Source organism: Peromyscus leucopus, chromosome 5 (genome assembly GCF_004664715.2).
Source record: "Peromyscus leucopus breed LL Stock chromosome 5, UCI_PerLeu_2.1, whole genome shotgun sequence".
Taxonomy (NCBI): Eukaryota; Metazoa; Chordata; class Mammalia; order Rodentia; family Cricetidae; genus Peromyscus; species Peromyscus leucopus.
In genome coordinates this window covers 80,095,422-80,118,393 of record NC_051067.1, presented here as the reverse complement: position 1 = coordinate 80,118,393, position 22,972 = coordinate 80,095,422, and positions in this window count along the sequence as shown.

The window sequence follows — 22,972 nt, the reverse complement described above, 5'->3', positions numbered from 1 at the left end:
GAAGCCCACTGTGTGTGTGTGGGGGGGGAGGTTACATTTCAGTGTAGAAGATGAATTTTGAAGTGTTTTAAAGATATAGCTTTGATAATGGCTATTGAAACAGCCATTGTTATGGAAAGTAAAAAGAGGAAGGGGGATGTGGGCAGGACTGTGACAGCTGAGGCAGGAAAGTGCTGCAAACTGGCATTCGGGTTGGAGAAGAGGATCATGGCTGGTCCTGAAGACTGCGTGCTAGGCAGGAACACAATGGCCAGAAAGGAATGCCTTATCCACAGCAGGTGTCCCCAGAAAGGGGAGGAGACAGGGCTGTGGCCAGATGAGCAGGGAAGGGCCACGGGGGTCTTATGAGCCATGCAGAGGACTTCTGAGCGAGTCTGTCCCGTCTATATCCTAAGGCTGCTGAACAAAGTGCCATAAACTGGGTGTCTTGAAACACCAGGAAGTCACCGCCTCGGTCTCAGAGTCTAGAAGGCCCATGTCAATGGGTCAGCTGTCCCCAGTGTGATGCCACTTCCTGGCAGGGCCACCAAGCCTCTGCCTGTGGTTGGGTTACTCCAGTCCGATTTTGCAGCGACACGGTGTCTCTCAGTGGGGTTAAGAGTTGTATGACCACATTCGGTTAAGGTTCCACCCTCCCTCAGTGTGACCTCATCCTAGCTACTTACAGCTAACATGACCCCATTTCCAAATAAGGTGGGTGGCTGGGGGTAGGACTTCCACACGTATTTTGTAAGGAAACAGTTTAAGTCATTAAAGTGAGTCTCACAGAAAGTCAGGGAGGGGATTTGAACAGGGTCCTATGACGTCATTGATTTATATTATAAAAATATTCCACCTGCTGCGGCACAAGACTCCAGAAGCCTGAAGTGGAAGCTGGAACTCACCAAGGAGCTGTCACAGTGGCAGAATATACTGTAGTCACTGCTGAGGCAGGGGAACAAGGTGGTGGCTACATCCTTGATGCAATATGAAGGGAGAATGGATGAAACATGCTGATGAATTGAATGTCCCTGTGAAGGTGACACATAGTTGTTAGTGTGACTTCATTGGTTTGTTTGTTTGTTGTTTTTTTTTTTTAACCTAACTATCTGGTAGAATCATTTGCCTATTTACTGATACAGTGGCCAAAGGAACTAAGACAGCTTCGTGGTGGGCTAGGAAACAGTGGCCCCAGAGTTTTATTGCAAAGCCAGGTGTGATAGCACACACTTGTTATTCCAGCACTCAGGAGGTTGAAGCAGAAGGATTACTGTGGGTTTGGAGCTTCACCGGCTACATAGTGAATACCAGGCCAGCCAAAGCAACATAGTGTGACGATCTCAAAACAAAACTAAACCAAAGTCCCACTGGCAACCACTGAGCTGGCTTTTCGACCTCCAAGTGGAGTAGCACATGTAGGTAGAGCCTTCAAACGCAACACATGCAAACAGAGCCCCCTGCTCCAAGCCTCAAGCCTGACTCCTCCAGGGTCTACATCTCAGTTAAAGCCCTGCCACCCACACAGATCTCAAGCAGGAATTCTTGGAGCAGGTCCAGCCTGTAGCATGTTGCCAAGTCTTTGGGATCTTGCCTGCGTAGAGGTACCTCACACCAACCCCTGGGCCTCTACCTGCCTGCTCTCATCCCAGCACTTTGCTTCTGCCCAGGTGGCCATTTTGGCTTCCTCAGTTTCCCTGTTCCCAGTCTGTCCTGTGCTCCACACTGACCCACAGCTACAGAGTGGCAACTGAGGCCAGAAGGGCATCTTCTGCAGAGGTGTGGAGCTGCCAGGCTCCTCAGGAAGCTGGGCAGTACTGATCACATCTGTTGAATGAGTACGTCATCTTGAAAGCCAAGGTTGAAGATTCAAGTGCTGACTCTGAGCCGTTTTGGCTGAGTTGAGTCCATGTGTCCTGAAGACGTTTTTGCCCCAGCTAGAATAGACAAGCTTTATAGTAAAGACGGAACAACAGACATGCATGGCTTTGCTGTGGGCTGGCCACAGTCTAAGATCCCTGGAGGTTAACTCACACTATCCCCCTGAGCCTCAGCTTCCCCAGCGCTGGAGAGTAACTATGCCTAAGCAAGAGAGTTACATAAGGATAAACTGTGACTCCACATGTGCCCAGCCAGCTAGCCGAACACCTGATGGAGAGGGACTTCCACTGACTGCAGCCAAGCAAATGCTTGAGAGTTAATATCCACCGCTGCCTGACAGTCCTTGGCTGGAAGAAGAACAGTTTTGAGGTACTACAGTCATTTAAAGTCCTCAGTTATTAATTTTATACAGAGTTATTTTGTCGTGATTTTTTTTTTGTAATTAGATGCTGTAATTTTTTTTTTTTTAGTGATTTTCTCTTCTTTGTAATTAGAAATAGCGATTAGAGTATCTTTTATATTACATGGCATTTTTCCTTTAAACAATTGTATACATTTTGTATTCTTTCCTTTTCTCCACACAGACTTTAATGAGAACGGGTTCATTGTGTACCATAATTTGCTATTATTATAGTGTGTCATGAAAATGAGTTATTTCCGTCACAGAAATATAATGCCCAGTGTAATGTATTTTTTGCTAGTGGGTTTTTTTTTTTTTTTTCCTCTCTAGAGACAGGGAAATGTGTTTGCCAAATTTGGAGCCCACTTGAACCTGAAAGGCTGGGTTCCACAGCTCAGGCCCCTGGAGTCTAATAGAACCTCCCACAGCTTTGCATGGGACAAACTGCAGCCAGTGGAGAGGTGGGTGTCCACGTCTCATTGTGGGCATGCACGATTCGAATGGTGAGTTTTCAGCAAGTGGCATCTGTTCCAGCCAGGCGGGGTAAACCAGAAGCACACTGCCTCTTCCTAAGAAAGGGAGCTGGGAGCACCGTTCTGTGTGGTAGAGCACCGTTCTGTGTGGTGGAGCACAGTCCTGTGTGGTGGAGCACAGTCCTGTGTGGTGGAGCACAGTTCTGTGTGGTGGAGCACCGTTCTGTGTGGTGGAGCACAGTCCTGTGTGGTGGAGCACATTTCTGTGTGATGGAGCACCATTCTGTGTGGTGGAGCACAGTCCTGTGTGGTGGAGCACATTTCTGTGTGGTGGAGCACAGTTCTGTGTGGTGGAGCACAGTTCTGTGTGGTGGAGCACCGTTCTGTGTGGTGGAGCACAGTCCTGTGTGGTGGAGCACCGTTCTGTGTGGTGGAGCACCGTTCTGTGTGGTGGAGCACCGTTCTGTGTGGTGGAGCACAGTCCTGTGTGGTGGAGCACAGTTCTGTGTGGTGGAGCACCGTTCTGTGTGGTGGAGCACCGTTCTGTGTGGTGGAGCACCGTTCTGTGTGGTGGAGCACAGTTCTGTGTGGTGGAGCACAGTTCTGTGTGGTGGAGCACCGTTCTGTGTGGTGGAGCACAGTCCTGTGTGGTGGAGCACCGTTCTGTGTGGTGGAGCACCGTTCTGTGTGGTGGAGCACCGTTCTGTGTGGTGGAGCACAGTCCTGTGTGGTGGAGCACAGTTCTGTGTGGTGGAGCACCGTTCTGTGTGGTGGAGCACCGTTCTGTGTGGTGGAGCACCGTTCTGTGTGGTGGAGCACCGTTCTGTGTGGTGGAGCACAGTTCTGTGTGGTGGAGCACCATTCTGTGTGGTGGAGCACAGTCCTGTGTGGTGGAGCACAGTTCCGTGTGGTGGAGCACCGTTCTGTGTGGTGGAGCACAGTCCTGTGTGGTGGAGCACCGTTCTGTGTGGTGGAGCACCGTTCTGTGTGGTGGAGCACAGTCCTGTGTGGTGGAGCACAGTCCTGTGTGGTGGAGCATTGTTCTGTGTGGTGGAGCACCGTTCTGTGTGGTGGAGCACCGTTCTGTGTGGTGGAGCACCGTTCTGTGTGGTGGAGCACAGTCCTGTGTGGTGGAGCACAGTCCTGTGTGGTGGAGCACAGTTCTGTGTGGTGGAGCACAGTCCTGTGTGGTGGAGCACCGTTCTGTATGGTGGAGCACAGTCCTGTGTGGTGGAGCACAGTTCTGTGTGGTGGAACACCGTTCTGTGTGGTGGAGCACCGTTCTGTGGTGGAGCACCGTTCTGTGGTGGAATACTTGTGTTGGTATGTACAAGGCTGTAGGTTTAGTTTCCAGCACCACAAAAATAACAAATAAGAGTGTAGAGCCGGACTGGGGCTGAGGGTTAGTCAGGAAATCTGCTGTGTCTCTGTGCTGAGGGTGCTTCACTCATGCAGAAGGCAGCATGTGGCCTGTGACGTGAGGCACAGGCTGGCCTGCTCACAGAACATGCTAAGTTCTGCCAGTCAGGGTAGGTGCCCTGTCAGTTCCAGCCTGCCAACTCACATTACTGCTAAGGCAATTGCTGCTAAGGGACAGACAGACAACCCCCAACACACAGTGACATGGCTGCCCAGTGGCTCCCACCCACCAACTGAAGCATCCTCCACAAGACGTTGTTCCTAGGGTAGAGATAAACATGGACATGCCCAGTACAAGGCAAGTGAGGACATTGAGGGTTCTCTTGGTTGCAACATCTAATGGCTTTGGTTGGGAGGGTCCTGTAGAAGAGAAGCCAATGATATATAGCTTCTCTCATGATCCCTATGGTTTAGATTAGATGGTTTCTGGAGAGCCTATGACATCTGTCCCCAAACAGAAGTCACACTGTGTTCTCTGAGAAGCATTCTAGTCTCCAGCATGTTCTTAAAGCATCTGGGTCTGCCGGGCCCTGCTGGAGAGACCAGGCTCTGGGTTCAAACCTTGGAGCTGACCCTCTCTTCCCACAGAAGACAGAAGCCAGGGCCCAGGGATGCTGGCTGAGGGAGGTCCTCTTCTGGCCTGGCTTGCAAAGCCTCACGCTTCCTCTCATCTCTTATTCTCCTAGTAGCCCCGAGAAGGGCTTCCTTGAGAGACAATTCTCAGCATGTCACAGAGAAAACAGAGATGCTCAGTAAATGGTGATGTCATGACTCAACATCTGGTGATGCCATAACTCAACATCTGGTGTGAGTCTCAGCACATCCTCAGTATGGAGAGCAGGCTGAGGCTGGGAGGAGAAGAGAGTGGGAAGTCAGGGGCCACAGCTGTAGGGTGGGCCCACACCATTGCCTCTGTAGCAATCTCTTCCTCAGCCAGCCTTGATTCCATGCATCCTGGCCAAGAAACCAGACCTCTGTTCCTTAAGACCTTGGCAAATTACTTCATGGGCCTCTGTTTCTCCATCTGTAGTAGATTAACCCATGAGGTTATGGTAAGGGACGAACATGCTCCCCCAGAGCCTGTAGGCACTCTGGTATAAACCTTGTATGTTCCTTTGTATAGTGTTCACAAAGTTGCCAGGTCCCGGTTGGGGGCTACAACCCCACAAACCTTGATTGGCTAAGCCAGGCAACTGCAACAGTGTGTCTGTCCAAAACAGAGACATTTTCTAATGTATCTAGCCAGAGAAGCCCTGCTATAGTTTGGATGTTAAATGTCCCCAACAGGCCATGTATTGGAAGTTTGGTTTCGAGGTAGCTCTATATGAAGGTAGTGGAACATTCATGCGACTTAGTGGGAGGTATTTAGGTTATTGGGAGCATGTCCTTAAAAGTTTCTTCCCTCTGTTTCACTCCTTGGCCAAAAGATGAGGGAGTCTTTGCCACACAACATGATCCTTTGTGGGTACTACCTCACCCAAAGCAACAGGCCCACCGACTAGGGACCAGAACCTCTGAAACTGATCAACAGAAAACCTTTTGTCTTCCTAAGTTGCTCAGCTACGTTGCTTGTTACAATCAGGGAAAGCTGACTTTTCTAATTCCTAAAGGAGACCTGCACAGGTCTAGATACTGGTGGTTCTAGAGCCCCTGCAATTGAGGTGCCTGTAGCTACTACATCTTTCAGTGAGACCCTCTTCCTCTTCCCGCCCAACCTGTCCTCTGGAAGGGGGAAGTCATGTCTGGTCACTGAGTCTAGGAAGAAAGGACGTCTCACCAGTACTCCCTCTTAGGTAGCCAAGAGCTTGTATCCGGGCTGCCAAAATCTCAGCCTCCCCGACGGCTCCCACTTGATCTTCCAAGTCCCCACCCTTCCCTGCAGAGCACACCCCCACCACATCCTCACATAGCTCCCTCTTGCAGTGACTTTCGACTCTCTCCCTAGCTGGGGACCCCTATTTAAGCAGCTCAAAGTGACATTTCAACATTCCCACCTAATGCAGAGCCCTCAAGTTGTGTGGGGAATGCACCCCCACTCAGGGCCCCGCCCCCTCCCTGAAAGCCCCTCCCTTTTTAATTGTTTTGTCCCCCTAAATTCAGATGTAATTCAAGTTGAAGAGACAGTGACTGGATTCCTTCTGCTGGCCGGGAATTATTAGTATGACTTTTTGGCAGCCTGACAGTACTGTTTCGACAATCTATACGTATTGATTTAGGTCGATAATAAACAATTTGATTAGCCTCCCCATCCGTGGGCTGTCATTTCAATCACTGGCAGGGCCCAGCAGAGTGGAAGGGGCTCAGCACGCACAAGTGGCAAGAATTCTCAAAATAAGAAACTCTGTGCTGATTAGAGGCCTGGCTTCAGTGAATTGGACAAGACAGCTCGGCTGCCACGTTATTAACTCCCTGAGAAAATCCCAGCCGTCCCCGGGGCCAGCCGCATATTCTGATGGGGATCGATAAGCAATCTCCGGTGTATATGGAATTCAGACTCGAATCATTTGTCTCTGGCTCCTTTCTCCAAAGGGAGCACTGTGGTCCAGACCTGGCACCCCGCTCCACCCCCATCCCCTTTTAACTAATGACCCGCCGCAGAGGAGGCTGGCGGATGGCAAGGACCTCTTCCATCATCCCGTGCACTTTCTCAGGTGGGCTAATGATGATAATGGCCTCCTTGCAATTTTTTTTTTTTTAATGCCGCCTGCCCCAGTGTCTTGGAGGTGAGTTTGTGTAAGTGATGGGCATGCCCCTCAAAGACAGAGAGACACATGTCCTGGTAACGGACACCTCTCCATCCTGCAGTGTCCACACTGTTGATGAGACTGTAACAGCAAGAGCATGGCTTCTGATGGGCCTCCTCTACAAGATAGATGGCAACGCCCCCAAGTGGAAGACCCTGGGACTGTGGCTGGTTCAGGAAGGCTCCAAGTGTCCCTGTGAGCTGGAGGCTAGGGCCTTTGGTCTCTAATTGGTGGTGTTTCCTTAGAGACCATTAGATGCTTGCCCCTTTGGTTACAGGAGGTCTCCGGAGGCCACTAAAAGTGGCTGGTACCTGCATAGGACCACAATGCTTGCATTGTGTCTCTGGCCTCCTACCTGCTCAGTTTAGAGGGAGCAGTGTGGACAAATGGTTAGGACAGGCACCCCTAGGTTGCCTCTGGTGCTGGTCTTCATTTCCTTGAACTTAAATTTCATCGTGTGAGACGTGAGGCGACCTCCCCCTCACCTATCTGTGATAAGCATTGAAGAAAAATGCAGGCTGTGGGTCCAGCCCAGCACTGCTGGCATGGCAGATGCTCAGCAAATACTTTTTAACACTGACATTAGATACCAGTGCAGGGAGATAAATGCATTGCTGTTTACATGTGGCTGCTGCTTTTATCAGGACCCTCCTTCCAGAACATGGGATCTGAGTAGGGCTGGGGTACAGCTCAGCGGTACCTAACAGGTTAAATCAGAGTGTAGTTCTGCAGTGAGGGTGGGCACCTGACCACTTGGTACAGCTGCTCCTTCTCTTTCTCAGCTCTGAGGGTCCCCAGGGTTGTCTGAGCCCACCCAGACACTCCTGTGACAGTGGGAGAGTGATAATGCCCAGACTTTGCTCCCAAGGGAAGAATCGAGGTCTGGGGGAAGAGTCAAGAAGACTTTGCTCCTAAGGGCTTCTGCTCCTGAGGGAAGAATTAAGGACTCTTCCTCTCCTGAGTCTTCAGTTTGTCCAGCTTGGCCACCGCAGCTCTCAGATTGTCTGTGAAAGAGAAATTTCTATGGATTGTGAAGTTGCCAAAAAAACCTGAATGTCCATAATCCTGACACCACCACCATGGTCACCATGCTGCTTCACATGGAAGAGCTCCCTGGCTGCTGAGGCAGAAGAGGCCAGAGGCCCTGAGCCCCGTCCAGTGAGGCAGCTGACATCTCACCCAAGAGACCCATGTCTTGGGGGTGGAAAAAAGCCAAGAATGGTGACTGTGATGACTTGATTGGGCTGTGAGAAACAAAGGCCTAAAATAACAAGATTTCAACATGCTCAGACTTTATCTCTCTTCTACATAAAAGCCGGGAAGTTGGCCAGCCAGGCCTGGTGTGACTGCTCAGCGGCATGAAGTCCTCGGGGACCCAGTTTCCTCCCAGATCAGGACTCCCCATCCTTAGGGTCACGGGGCCAGCTTTGTCATCACTTTCCAGCATGGCAGCCAATGGGTCAACAGTCCAAGAAGTGACAGAGAGGAAGCCACAAGAGATTGGGACAGGAGTACAAGCCAATTCTCATCTTCCTTAAAAAATTTAAAACAGAAAAGTTGTAATGATAGTACAGAGTTGCAATAGCACCCACAACCCAGTTTCCCCTATTATTAATATCTTATTGTACAATACTGTTAACTAAAGTCTATGCTTCTTTAGATTTCTCAGTTTCTACCCAACATCATACTCCGGCTCCAGGATCTTGCTGGATGCTTGGCAGGAGGACTAGACAGGTGTTCTGCAGAGTGTCCCTCGACTATGTCTAATGTTTTGATCATGAATAGCCTGGGGTTGTGGGCTGTGGGGAGGAGGCTAGAGAGACACGCGGTCATTCTTGCTCTTCGTGGCTTCCAGTTTTAGATGATTATGTGTAAAGCTGCTCTAGTCCTTCATGCCTAGTTTATGTGGTATCCCAAATCTTTTAAAAAGATTCTGTCAGGCAGTTGCACACCTCTGCCTCCTTATGTGCTACATTAGGTGGTCACACTTAGCTGCAAGGGAATTGGAGTAACATGGGCTTCATCCTCTACCCTGTAAGATGTAACCATTTACTTGTGGTGGAAAAAGAGATACTGTGATAGGCAGCCGTCTCAGTTGAGATGCACAGTGCTGAAAGGAGATGGCATGAGCAAAATACAAAGGAAGGGGTGGGCTACAAATGCTCAGTCCCTGCTACCAAGGGGCCCAAGAGAAGGCTGGTTAACTGTCCCTGGTCCATAAAAGGGTCCTGTGGTAAGGGAATGCTTAGTAATTCATTAATTCAGAAAAAAATGGATTGGCTATCTTGAGAAACAAAATCAAGACCATAGTCCTGATGAGGTATATTTATAAAGCCTTCCAGTGATGCCAGGTCGCAGATCTCAATGAAGCAATGAGCCGAGGCTTCCCACCTTCAGAGCTCCGTGCAGGGAGCTGCAGCATGAGAGGAGCCTCCTCTAGAGTCCAGGACTGGCATCAGCATGCTCACCAGTGTAAGGAACACCCTGAGCACACCAGCCTTCTAGGCACTCCTCGACACCTGGGAGCCTTGCAAAGGAAGCTGGAGGAATCACTAGACCTAGGTTTCCAAAAGGATTGGATGAGCCACCATGCCATATATCGATACAAATAAATATGAGTTTCCTTCAACTGGCCCTGTTGGGAAGTCTGAATATTCTTACTGGCGCCCAATCAATACTAGAGAGTCTAAAACTCCTAATACAAGGACTGGGACAATGACTCGGTTGATGAAGTGCTTGCCACGCAAGTGTGAGGACCTGAGTTCTGATCCCCAAAACCTATGTGATAGGCCAGGTGGGGCAGTGTACCCCGTCACTGTAACACCAAGAGGTGGAGACAGGAGGATTCCTGGGGCTAGTTGATTCAAATCAGTGAGTTCCAGGTTCAGTGAGAGACTCTCATCTCAAGGATGAGGTCACAGGGCAGGGCCTGGAGAGCTGACTCCAAGGTTAAGAGTGCTGTCCACATAGTCACAAGGCTTTCAACCCCAGAACTCCTAACAAGCCCAAGTGTGGCACAAAGATTTGTAACCCTAGCTCCCAGGGATCAGGTGCCCTCTTCTGTCCTCTGCATAGACACCCTACACACACACACACTCACACACACACACACATATACACATAGGTGCACACATACACACATAAAAACTTTTTAAAAAATTGAAAATTAAGGAAGCTGAGAAGCTGGCTCCACACAAGCAGGAGGACCTGAGTTTGGACCCATGTAAAAGCTGGGCATTGCAGGGACATGTCTGTTACCCTGGCTGTGGGGGAGGGGCAGAATCAGGGGATCCCCGGAACTTATAGTCAGCTGGCCTAGTAAAAACTGAAGAGCTTCAGGTTCAGTGAGAGACTCTGACTCCCAAAAAAAGGTGGAGAGTAACTGAGGAAGACACTCAGCGTCCACCTCCATGTAGACATCAACACGTGTGCCCGAGCATCCGCGTACACCCACATGAACACAAAACATAAATAAATAAAGGTAAAAGGCAATTGAGGAAGACACACAACATCAAATTCTGGCCGTCACACATAGTGCACACATGTGCATGCGTACCCACAAACACATGTGTACACATGCAAACACGTACACCACCACCACTTGCTCCTAACATGACTCTAGTGCTGTGGTACATGCCTATAATTCCAGCACTTGGAAGACTGGGGCAAGAGACTAGGAAGATCCAGGCTATCCAGGACCACATAGCAGGGCTCTGCCTCAAGACAAACCACAACAAAGACACCCCCCCACCCCCAACCCCCGCACGCCAACACACAAAACCAACAAAACATTAGTATGGCATTTCAAATTCTTCATTTACTAAATGAAAATTTATTCTCTTGGCTTCCTCATTACCCATAACCTATGTTCACGGGGTAGTTAGTTACACACTATTTGGTCCTGCTTTATCTTATTGAGAATTACATGCAGGTTCAATTAATTAGTAAGCAGATATAAGCCCCTCAAGGGGTTGGCCTTGGCTTCCTCTGCTCTCTCCAGGATGTCCTGGCTCGGGATGGGGCTGTGGTGGGCAGCCAGGCGGCCCAGCCTTCCCTCTTCTCTACCGACACTCTATACCAGTCATTGAACTCAGTTAGAGCTCCAGGCTCCATCTGTGTGCCGGAACCAACACCTTGCCAGGTGTGTGTAAGCACTAACACAACTGACCCACAGCACATGCCCAGGTGGGATGAAAGTAACAACAGACCCCCACCCCCATGTCAAAGGATGTGTGAATACTTCTCTCTGGATTGGGGCAGGCAGTTAACAAGAAAAGGCTGGAGCTATGCTAATCCCCATTAATATCCTCAGAGGGTGTGGGGGAAGATGGGCCGCTGAGCCTTGAAATGCAGTCAGATCCAGTTTTTATCTCCTCTGCTACAGCTTTATTGTGGTAAAATATGCTCACATTAGCAGAGGGCAATCACCCTAAATAGACAATGGGAGAGGTGTGAGATGGCAGAGGGAATTTCAGAGCCTCTGCCTGGTCTCCCAGCTCCAGGCCACTTGGGTTTCTGTACTGCGGCTGCCTGTCGGTGGGATTGTGAGGAGTCGCTGATGGATATTTGCGTGGTTAGTCTGCATTAGACTCAATTTATCCCCCAGCACTCATTGTAGCTATTGATTGATTTTTAAATTAGATGAAGGCAATCAGTAAATACCACCCAATCAAGTTCTAAAAACATACAGGAGATTAGACAATTTAGGGTAATCAATGGGATATTCCTTGATTTGCTACCACTCAATTCTGATCATAAATTACAACTATAACTTGCAAGTTAGTAAGCTATAAAACAAGTAGATGTGACAAGAAAAACCATAAGAAATGAATTAAGGGGCCGGAGAAGCACCGATGATGTTGTCCTGTAACGAGGCGGAATGACGCTTCCTTCATAGTTCACATTTTCTGCTGGATCTTGTCACCAGCAATTGGTCAAAACAAGGAGGAAAGCGAACGCATCCTTTTTTTGTCCTTTAAAATAATCAAGGAGGCTGGCAAATCCAAGCGGTGGCCAATGAGAGCCCTTCTCTCAGAGCAAGGAGTGAACAATAACTGATTAACCTAATTTTGTGGTTGCAAATAAATGTCATATAATTTTAGGCTCAAAACCCCAAGGTTTGTTAAAACCCTCACCTACCTCACAGACACTTTCAAATGCTAATTTGAAAGTCACACTTCTGTACTGTTATTTCCTACAAAGTCTAAGATGTAACAATAATTAAATGTAATTTTAGACCAGAACTTCATACTCTTCAAATGCTATATTTGTCTGATTGTACAATCTGCCCATCTTCCATATTTTCAAGGGAAGCACGTTTTTGGATGGTGGGTTTCTTTCCCTACCCATCCCATAGGCGCAGGGCTTCGGGGAATCCAATCAGCTTTCACAGGCAGAGGCCCTGCAGCAGCCTCTATCCATCCTTCCTTCCTTCCTTCCTTCCTTCCTTCCTTCCTTCCTTCCTTCCTTCCTTCCTTCCTTCCTTCCTCCCTCCCTCCCTCCTTCCTCCCTCCCTCCCTCCTACCCTCCCTTCTTCCCTCCCACTTTCATTCATTTGTGCACCAGCACAGAAACACCGGAAGGGAACTGGATAATTTGGGGTTCCCCATTGCCTGTCCTTGTCAGCGCATCCAGAGGTTTTGTGGAAGTCACTAGTCAAGCCTAGTACACTCTCAAGCCAATGTCTGCCTCAGATCGCATCCACCAGGGAAACAGCTGGTGGCCTCCCTCTCTGAGGGCTATCCCGAGCACCAAATGGTTTCTTCTCTGGGAAACCATTAGATACAGTGCTGAGTGTCACCCAGGCTATGCCCTCAGTAGGCAACAGCAATAAACAGAGATGGTCTGCACCAGACATGGCTGAGTGCTAGGCTATGAGCCAGACCTGACTTACAGATGGATTTCATGTCATCTCCATGGTGTGGAAACTTTTTTTTTTTTTTGAAGTATTTGTTAATATTTTAAAAGCAGGGCACTTCAAGAAAGAAAAAGAATATCCAAATTTCCATCCATGCTCTTTAGTAAAGCGAGATGGGCCCACTGGGTTCACATTCCCCACCCTTCCCCTCGGACCCCACGGACCAGGGCTGAGCATCCGCCACTCCCTATGAACATGGGCGTGTTCTCCTGGGTGCCTCACCACGGCCTTCAGTACCCTGCACTGATTCTACTTGTTCAGCCCTGAGTGGTCCACGAGCTTTGTCTTTCCCTGAGTATTTCCAGGAAGTGGAAGTGTGTTCCCATCTTTTATTGATAACCCCTGGAGTGAATGACCCATTTCACTTGACTGCCCCCCAATTTTAAGGACCAGACTTTATCCTAATGTTATTTTTGCTTTGTTACAGTTAGCCTAGGCAGGCATGTTACCCAGGAAGTCCGGTTTGGGTGAATGAATGGGAAGGAGGCTGTCTTACTAGGGTTTCTGCTGCTGCAAAGAGACACCATGACCACAGTGACTCTTGTAAAGGAAAACATTTAATTGGGGCTCGCTTACAGTTCAGAGGTTCAGTCCACTATCATCATGGTGGGAAAAATGGTGGAGTGCTGGCAGAAATTGTGCTGGAGAGGTAGCTGAGAGTTCTACACCTGGATCCTCAGGCAGTGGGAGAGAGAGACACTGGGCCTGGCTTGAGCATCTGAAACCTTAAAGCCTGCCCCCAGTGACACACTTCCTCCACAAGACCACACCTCCTCATATGCCACTCCCTATGGGTCTAGGGGGGCCATTTTCATTCGAACCATCACAGAAGCTAAAGAATTCTGTAAGGTGCAAGTAGTTTCCAGGGGGGAGTGGAAGCCACCCGGCACCAGCCTTCGTCATCGCCGATGAGGTCTAGGAAGGCACTGGCAGATGCTGATCAAGGAGCTTGAGAGCCCAGGAAAGTGGAACCGGCTAGAGCCCTCTGTTTCCTGTGGCCAGGACTGCTCAGGAATGAACTTACCTCACACTCCTGTAACAGACGAGGGTGCTAGAAGGAGTCCCACCTGGCAGGTGTTCTTTCCATCGCCGGCTATGAAGCACATTCTTGCTTTGTCTCTGCAGGGTTTTTTGTTTTTTGTTTTTTTTGTTTTTTTTTTTTTTTTTTTTTTTTTTTTTTTCATTTTCCCCAAACCTGGCGTGTGAAGGAAGAGTAAGAGCTGGCAACTTAACTGTGACTCAGTAAATAAGGGAGGGGCTAGGCTCTGGTTTTAGGACATATCCTGCCTCCAGTTCTAGCATCTTCTACCATCTCTGAACAGCCATTTTCTCCCAAAGGAATGGAGATGGGGAACTGGGAGGAGAATGTCAACCTGTATGACTATATGCTCATTCTATCATCCGTGTTTTTGTTGTTTTGTTTGTTTGTTTGTTTTTGTTTTTCAAGACAGGGTTTCTCTGTGTAACAGCTCTGGCTGTCCTGGACTAGCTCTGTAGACCAGGGTAGTTTCAAACTCACAAAGACCCACCCCCCACCCCCCCACCCCCCCACCCCCCACCCCCACCTCTGCCTCCTGAGTGCTGGGATTAAAGGCATGCACCACCCCTGCCTGGCTTCATCTACGTTTTTAAGGGCCAACATCCCACAGGCATAAGATTAAAGGAATCCCATTTGCTTTCAGGATCTCATGGGGCCTTTTAATAGGAGCTTCAGCAATTTACAAACTTCTCAGCCTCAGTTTTACCTACCTGCAAAATGAGAATAATGGTGGCTTCCTTCCTCGGCTGCTGAGCAAGATGTATACAGCAAACGTTTACTGAGCACTTACTATATGGCAGGTACTATGCTAAACCCTGGGCATGCATTCACAGTGCCTGATGACACAGGGTAGATGTCCTCTGTCCAATGAGCCCCTGTTAAGCAAATCTCCTTGTATCCCTATAACCTCACAAGAGAGGTTTTTTCATTATCTTTAGTTGTATAGAGAAACTGAGGATAAAGAGGTTCTATAATTTGTTCCAAGATTGGACAGCTGGTAAGTAAATGGGCTGAGACCCTGACTAGAGAGCTTGATCACTTCCTCTAGAGCCCATTTGCCAAGGGCTACATCTGTATCTCTGTCTCAAGCAATGATGTGGTCTCTGCTGAATCCCACGTTACGGGCACCAGCAATTTCATAAGGGTGAGTTGTTGGGAGGCTTTCTTAAGAGACACAATGATGACAGAGATGTCTGGAATCCATGAGCACATGTGAGATTACATTCCAGGCTGCAAGTTTGGGTTCTAGGCCCAGGACAGCATCCCAGTAGCCCCTCTGAGGGCTGCCGAGCTTTAGAGGGATTTCCTGGGAGATGACCAGGAGAAGTGGCCTTACTTTATCATGATACAGAACTAAAAGGACAGACCAATTAATCATGGAAGTTTCTAAAAGTGCTTTTATTTTGCCATTTAGCATGCCAGCAAGATCATTTCCCTTAATGTATACTCCTGGTATTAACACGCCTTAATCCATCACAGGCTGTATTATGAAATTACTGGGGTTTACGCCTGGGTCCTGCTGAAGATCATTAACCCAACTCTTCTTGGGCCATACATCATCAGAGGTATTACCTCACAGGTCTAGGGACCCCTGTCCCTGGTTGTGTGGCAGGGCAGCCATAGTCATTTTTCCTTGCCTCCTCTGACAGAAGGGATTGCTTACATTACTGAGCAGATGGCTCCAGACTGAGGGACAGACATCACCTCCCACTACTCAGCCACCTCTCCTTCCTCTGACCCGGGTTTCCTAAGGGGCAGCTGAGAGGAAAACTGCATCCATCCAAAGTCATTCTTTCCCACCTCCCCAGCACCCAGGCTGCCCAGGCCTGTGTTCCTGTGGCCTTAAGCCTGTTGGTGACTTCTGTGTCCTTCTGCTCTCCTGGGGCTCTTCTCTGAGACAGGCTGGGGGACAGGAGAGGATATGCTCCCTGGCAGGTACCAGCTCCAGGGCTCACCGTGGGTCATCCACTGATGGCCTTGCCTGTTCTCCTTGCTTCCTCTGCCCCATCACCCCACAATCCACCTCGTTAACTTGCTCTATTTTTATGTTTTGAGGAACGATTTTCCTTTATTTTTTTTCTTTGATTTTTCAAGGCAGAGTTTTTCTGTGTGTAGTCCTGGCTGTCCTAGAACTCTCTCTGTAGACCAGGCTGGCCTCAAACTCAGAGATCCATCTGTCTCTGTCTCCCAAGTGCTAGGATTAAAGGCATGCATCACCACCACCTGGCTATTTTATTAGTTTTTTTTAGTTGACAAGTAAAAATTATACATATTCAGGACATAGAACATGATATTTGGATATATAAACATACTATGGAAGAGTTCAGTGGAGGAGCCATATGTCATATGTATTACTTCACTTGTGTGTGTGTGAGTGTGTGTGTGTGTGTGTGTGTGTGTGTGTGTGTGTTAAGAACACTGATTATCTAGCCACTTAGTCATTTTCAGATACAGAATATCTTGTCATTAACTAACTGTCATGTCCTACAAGGTACCCCTTGAACTTACTCCTCTTGTCTAACTGAAATTTCATATCCTTTGGCCAAAATTCCTGAAACATCCTTATGCTCTGGCCTCTGAAAATTACCAACCCTGCCATCTGCATGGGTTTAGCTCGTTCAGATTCCATAATCAAGTGGTTTATTTCACTTAACTTAATGTCCATCGGGCTCTGATGTTGCAAACGAGAGCATTTCCTTTTAAGTCTGGATAGTATTCTGCTGCACACATGGACCACTTTCCCTTTATCCATCCACTTGTTAATGAACACTTGGGCTTGGCTTGTGTCTTAGCTATAGTGAGTTCTCCACAACAGCACACTGAGCCTGTCAGTTCAGGCCAAACCTGGGAGTGGCAACACCAGGTCATGCCATTTGCTCAGGACCCTCTGACATGTTCTCCAAGAGTCGTGCTGATCTACATTCTCACCCACAGTGAGCAAACCACCCTGTTTTTGAAGCCCAGCCCTTACAGAATTCTTTAATCTCACTCATCTTTGCACATCAGTAGCTCTTACTGGCTCTATTATCAGAAAGTCTCTCAAACCAATCACTCCTCTTTTTCCCTGACTTCATCAAGTCAAGTCCAGGCACATCTATGTGGTCCTCTGCCCAGGCCTCAGCCCCATGGTGCTTCTCCTCTGCACAGCCAGAGGGAGCTGTTAGAAACATAAGCACCCAGATATTGGAAATGTCCTATATGTTGACCTGAGAGCAGTGATATACACATGCATGATTACTCTTCAAGTGTCTGTCTACTAAGATGTGTGCATTTACATGCCCCCGAATATATTTTATAGCTTTTTTTCTTTTTGCAGTATTGAGGATAGAAAACACACGCACCAGGAAAACACTCCACCACCCAGCTGCTGCCCCAGCCCATGCCCCTTTTAAACATTAAATTTAAGTTAGGGCCTCACTACACCCCTTCGCTGGCCTTGAACTTACTCTGTGGTCTAGGCTGGCCTTGATTTTTGTGACTCACCTATTTCACACTCCTGCATAGTTGGATTAGAATCCTGTGCCACTAGACTTGGCTATAACTTAATTTTTAAGTAAAATAAGAAAAAGCACAAATCGGGGGTCTGGAAAGCTGGCTCATACTGCTCTTCCACACGTCCTGAGTGTGCTTCCCAGCACCCACATCAGGCAGTTCACAACTGCCTGTAATTCTAACTCCAGTGGATCTGATGCCCTCTGCTGACCTCCTCACGTCTGCACGCATGTGCATAAACCCACACAGAGACACACAAGCATACACATAATTTACAAATAAATCTTTTCTTTTATAAAAAAAAAAAAAAAAAAACCCTGTGCTGTGGATATCACTCTATGTAAATAAAACACTGATGGCCAATGACCAGGCAGGAAGTATAGGCGGGACAGAGAGAGGAGAATTGGGGAAACAGGAAGAAGGAGGAGAGAGACTGCAGCCACCGCCAGGAGAAGAACATGTAGAGACGCCGGTAAGCCACCAGCCACGTGGCAAGCTATAGATTTATAAAAATGGGTTAATTTAAGATAAAAGAACAGTTAGCAAGAAGCCTGCCACGGCCATACAGTTTATAAGTGATATAAGCGTCTGAGTGATTATTTTATAAGTGGATTGTGGGACTGCGGGGCTTGGGGAACCTGGAGAGAAGCCCTCCAGCAACAAATGGCGCCCCAACGTTAAGCTGTGTGGTAGATTTAGTCTTTACTAGTATTTAAAAAAAAAAAAAAAAAAAAGAGGTTTCTGGGCTACACGCTGCTTTGATAAAAGCTTAGACCCACTATTTCTGAGACTTGATGACTCCCAGAGCTGGCGGAAAACGTACCACTGCCATGTTGGGAAGCTGAAGTGGGCGGAGCCAGCAGCCACAGCGCCGTTTCAGGCTTACAATGGTACAGTTTAAAGCAATAGGCTCAAGGCTCAAGGTAATATAAAACATAAGCCACATAAAGATGGCTACCACACAGAGAATCTGGATTATGTTCTCTTTGATATTCATAACTAAAGAAAAACATTTGATTACAAAACCTGTTGAGTTATGCCAAAATGTATATTTTAAAGGTACCTTGACTTCAAAATTTGGATATAAGGATATGTTACTTTGGAAAAGAGGTTCTGCTTTTGTTTCCACAGAAAGCCAGAGGCTGTGGACTTGTTCCAGATTAAGATACATCAGGTTTCACCAGCCAAGACCCCCTGAAAGGACTCCGATGACACCATGGCCCAGATGATCCAACATCCAGATCGGTTTCAAGGCAACTGGCTCAGACGATACAGCCTCACGGACTACCCCATAGGTCTAAAATTTTCTTTGCATCCCCATAAGATACAGCGCCCCCTCCAGCAGGAAGTAGTAAGAGATGCTACGCCCAAATTCCCAAATATACCAAGCTGGCTTTAGAGGTGGAATTGGCTCACTCCCCCTCTAAACCCAGACATATTGCTTTAAAAAAAAAAAAAATGGTTAAGTGATTCTTGTGTCCCAAATCAGAAGAGCCCTCTGGTGTGGGACAGAGAAAAACCAATATTTTTATTTAAAACAGGTTGATTATAAATGTGATCTCTTTCTAAAAAAGAAAAGGGGATATGATATGGATATATAGGATATGGAGATGATAAGATAAAAGGGTAGATTAATGAACCTAATTTTAAAGAACAACTTGTTTAAAATGTTTTACATTGGTATAGATTTTAGTTTATGTTTAAAATGTTCTACATTGGTATAGATTTTAGTTTATGTTTAAAATGTTTTACATTGGTATAAATTTTAGTTCATTGATACAAACTTGAAGTTAATTTTGTTATACTGTATATATATATATATATATATATTTCTATTCTTGTTTGAGGTATTATGTTTATATAACTCATTTAAAATTGTAATGGATAATTAAAAAATAGATTAATAATTAGTCATCTATGATAATCATATTTGTAGCCATGTTAGTTAAGTCTTCTAGGTATACATAGATATATTTCAGATAGATAGGTAATCTTCAAACACTTCATAGACCTAGAGAATATGGCATTTAAATAACTTAGAATTCTGTTGACGTGAGACACAATTGCTCCTGGCTGCACCAATTGATCCCGAGAGAATGTTGGGCTTCTAAGACATTTCCATTTGGAAGTTTGTCTTTTGGCACAAAATGGCCTACTGGGCAAAGAACTGCCCTTGCCTTGATGGCTGACAGTACAAATGCAATGCTGTCCTTTCTGGACAAGTGGGACACAAGGAAAGCGACCACTGTACTCTGCCAAGACAGGGTAAGATGGTCTCTTAAAATTCCTGCTTCTAAAAATGGTCTGTCAGATACTCTAGGCCTGTAGCCAATTTGAATGCACCAACAATGCTGAAAAACATTAGGTGACTGTCCAGGCTGCCAGCTGTCTTGGTCTACTCTTGCAAGATTCCCGAAAGTTGCTTGCATCCATCTACCATTTCTCAGGTACCATTATGTTCCTTCTCAGGTCTTTGATGTGGTTGAAGACTAGATAGTCGTAATTTCCTCAGTTATGATAAAAGATAAGTTAGCTATAAAACCTTAAACTCACAAATATAAGATAGATAGGACATCTTCTTTAATATTGTAACTATAATTCTTGCTCGGTAATTGTTTTGTTATATGTAATTTTACCATGTTAAAGTTAAAACCTTCCTTTTTAAAAAAAGAAGAAAGGGGAAGTGCTGTGGATATCACTCTATGTAAATAAAACACTGATGGCCAATGACCAGGCAGGAAGTATAGGCGGGACAGAGAGAGGAGAATTGGGGAAACAGGAAGAAGGAGGAGAGAGACTGCAGCCACCGCCAGGAGAAGAACATGTAGAGACGCCGGTAAGCCACCAGCCACGTGGCAAGCTATAGATTTATAAAAATGGGTTAATTTAAGATAAAAGAACAGTTAGCAAGAAGCCTGCCACGGCCATACAGTTTATAAGTGATATAAGCGTCTGAGTGATTATTTTATAAGTGGATTGTGGGACTGCGGGGCTTGGGGAACCTGGAGAGAAGCCCTCCAGCAACAACCCTGCCAATCAGAACTCTCTTCCTGAATCCCACTTCCCCTTCACCTCCAAGGATAGATGCCCTACTCTTAGATGGAAGTCTGCAGCCTCTGCGCCGCCAGCTGCCCTCCTGTACCCAGCTTCTTATCATGAGCCCTCCTCCAGACCTCTGTCCTGCTCTGCAGATTTGGAAGGCCCCTTTGCCCAGCCCAACTTTTGGCCTGGAACCCTACTCAAGATTTCTGCACAGTCTTAGCTCGAGGACACCTCCTCAGATGGTTCTGTCCTGCCCCAGATATTCAAAGTACCCTTACCCTAACCCATCACGCTCTGACATTACCCTGGTTTATTTTCTTCACGACATTCAATGACTACTCCATGAAATTAATTTACTCCTGTATCCTTGGCCTGCAAGGTCAGCCAGGGCAGGAAACACATATGTCAGGTTGACTCATCTTCCAGGCCCTGCCCCTCTCTTCCATCTGTGTTAACCACAGAGATAACCATGTTATATGGATACCCTGTCAATCATCTTTTGCTCACGGTTTCCAAGAGTTTGCTCCGGCAGGGAGATGTGATGTATCAGCCATGCAGGAGTGGTCCAAGACAAAAAAGAGCCAGGACGTGACACAGTCCGTAAGACGATCCCCAGGGAGCCACTTTCTCAAACAGCGCCCACCTTCCTCAGTTGTCTTCCCCTCCCCCCAACAGTCTACTCCCATATTGAACCCACTAATGGATTAAGCCACTGATTAGGTCAGAGTCCTCAGAAACATCCAAGCTGACATGCAGGGGTGTGTTACACCAACGTTAGAACACTACGTCTCTCAATTCACAGCCCAGATTAACGAGCATGGGATTTCAGAGGGAAAAGAAGGCGCCCACAGGCCATGCTACCCTTGAGAACAGACTTGCAAGGCAGCCGCTGAGCAGCGTGATGGCTTTCTCTGCAAGGCCCTCCACAGCCAAACCTTTTGTGAACACCATGACACCTGAACCCTGTGGGAAGAGAGCATGAGGAAGAGATGCTGAGCTGAGGGAAGCCTTGGCCTTGTAATGCTCCATGTCAGCCATGGTGGCAACTCAGTGTTCTGGGGGAACTCAGACGTCGGAAGACATGAGCCTGTGAGTATTAGTCAGGGTTCTCTAAAGGAATGGAACTGATAGAACGAGCACACACACACACACACACACACACACACACACACACACAGATTGGTTTACAGGATAAAGGCCAGGGAATCCACCAATGGCTTTCTCATGCTGGAAAAGCCAAGAATCCAGTCATTGTTCAGTCCAAGGCTGGCTGTCTTGGCAGTCTGTCTGGTGCTGAAGGCCTGGAGAATTCCTGGAGAGCTGCTGGTCTTCAGTCTACATCGGAATTCCAATGGAGTTAGTTTTCAGACCAATAAAGGAATGCCACGACAATGGGATAGATGACCTGGCTAGCAGGAATGAGAGCAAGCAGGCTGGAATCGAAGTCTCCTTTTTTTATACCCTTGTATCGGCACCAGAGGGTGCAGCCCTGATTTAGGGTGGGTCTCCCTACTTCAAACAATCTGATCAAGAAAATCCCTCACAGGAGTGCCCAGAAGCTTAAGTTTTAGTTGATTCCAGACGCCATAACGTTGACAGCCAGGACTCACAATCACAGCCTGCGCGCAGCGGGAAAAGCTATGGCAGGGCTGACTTCCGATGAGTGTCCCTCCTGCATAGAGAAGGCGTCGAGAGATAGAGCCTGGGCCTGCACATGTGTGAACAACCTGGGAGCTCACAGGTGCCAGCCCTGGAGACTCGGCCCAGTCACTAAGAGGATTTGTTCCATGTGAGTGGGATTCCAGGCTGATGCTCAGTGGTGGGTCTCTTCAGAGGGAAGCTGGCATGACACTGGCTATGATCCAGCTGGCATTTCAAAGGTGGGCTCATGGAGAGTCCTGAGTGCAGATGTGAGGGAAGGGACATGGAGACCTTGATACCTGGGACAGGCACTTTGGGTCAGTCTCTTGTTAGGTTCCTCTAAGGGTTGCTTGTGAGGGAGGTGACCTAAAAAGTGTAAGTGTGCCAAGACACCAAGACAATGAAGGCATGGCTTGGTGGTGATCTGGAAAAGCCAGGGCTTCTAGGCTTAACCACATGGGCAGCTCTGGGACTATGAAGGCATGTGGCTCATTCCCATAGAATGACACAGGGACTCTCCACAGACTGACTGCTATCTCCATTAGCTGAAGTTAGCCCCTAACATACCTGAAGGCATCCTTAAGCAAGCTTCCTCAGAGACAAAAGAAATGTTCTTAAAGGATCTGTCTCACAGATTCATGGGATCACTCACAGAGGTCATGGGGACACAGGATAGGTGTCAATAGACTTTGCCAGGAGTCATTAAGGTCATAGATTTGGGCTGTCATGCCATCTATACCTCATAACACGAGTGGACAGCTGCTGCTAGATTCAGCCTCTGGGTGCCTCCCAGGTAGTTCTGTGTCTCACTGGTCCTGATCCTGGTCATCCACAGGCCCTCCCCATCTGTCTCTACTAGGCTTTATCTATTGCCTCTTTCAAGGTCAGAGTTGAGGACCCGGTGTTATGGTTTAAATATGAAGTATCCTCTGTCCTGCCCATGTGTTT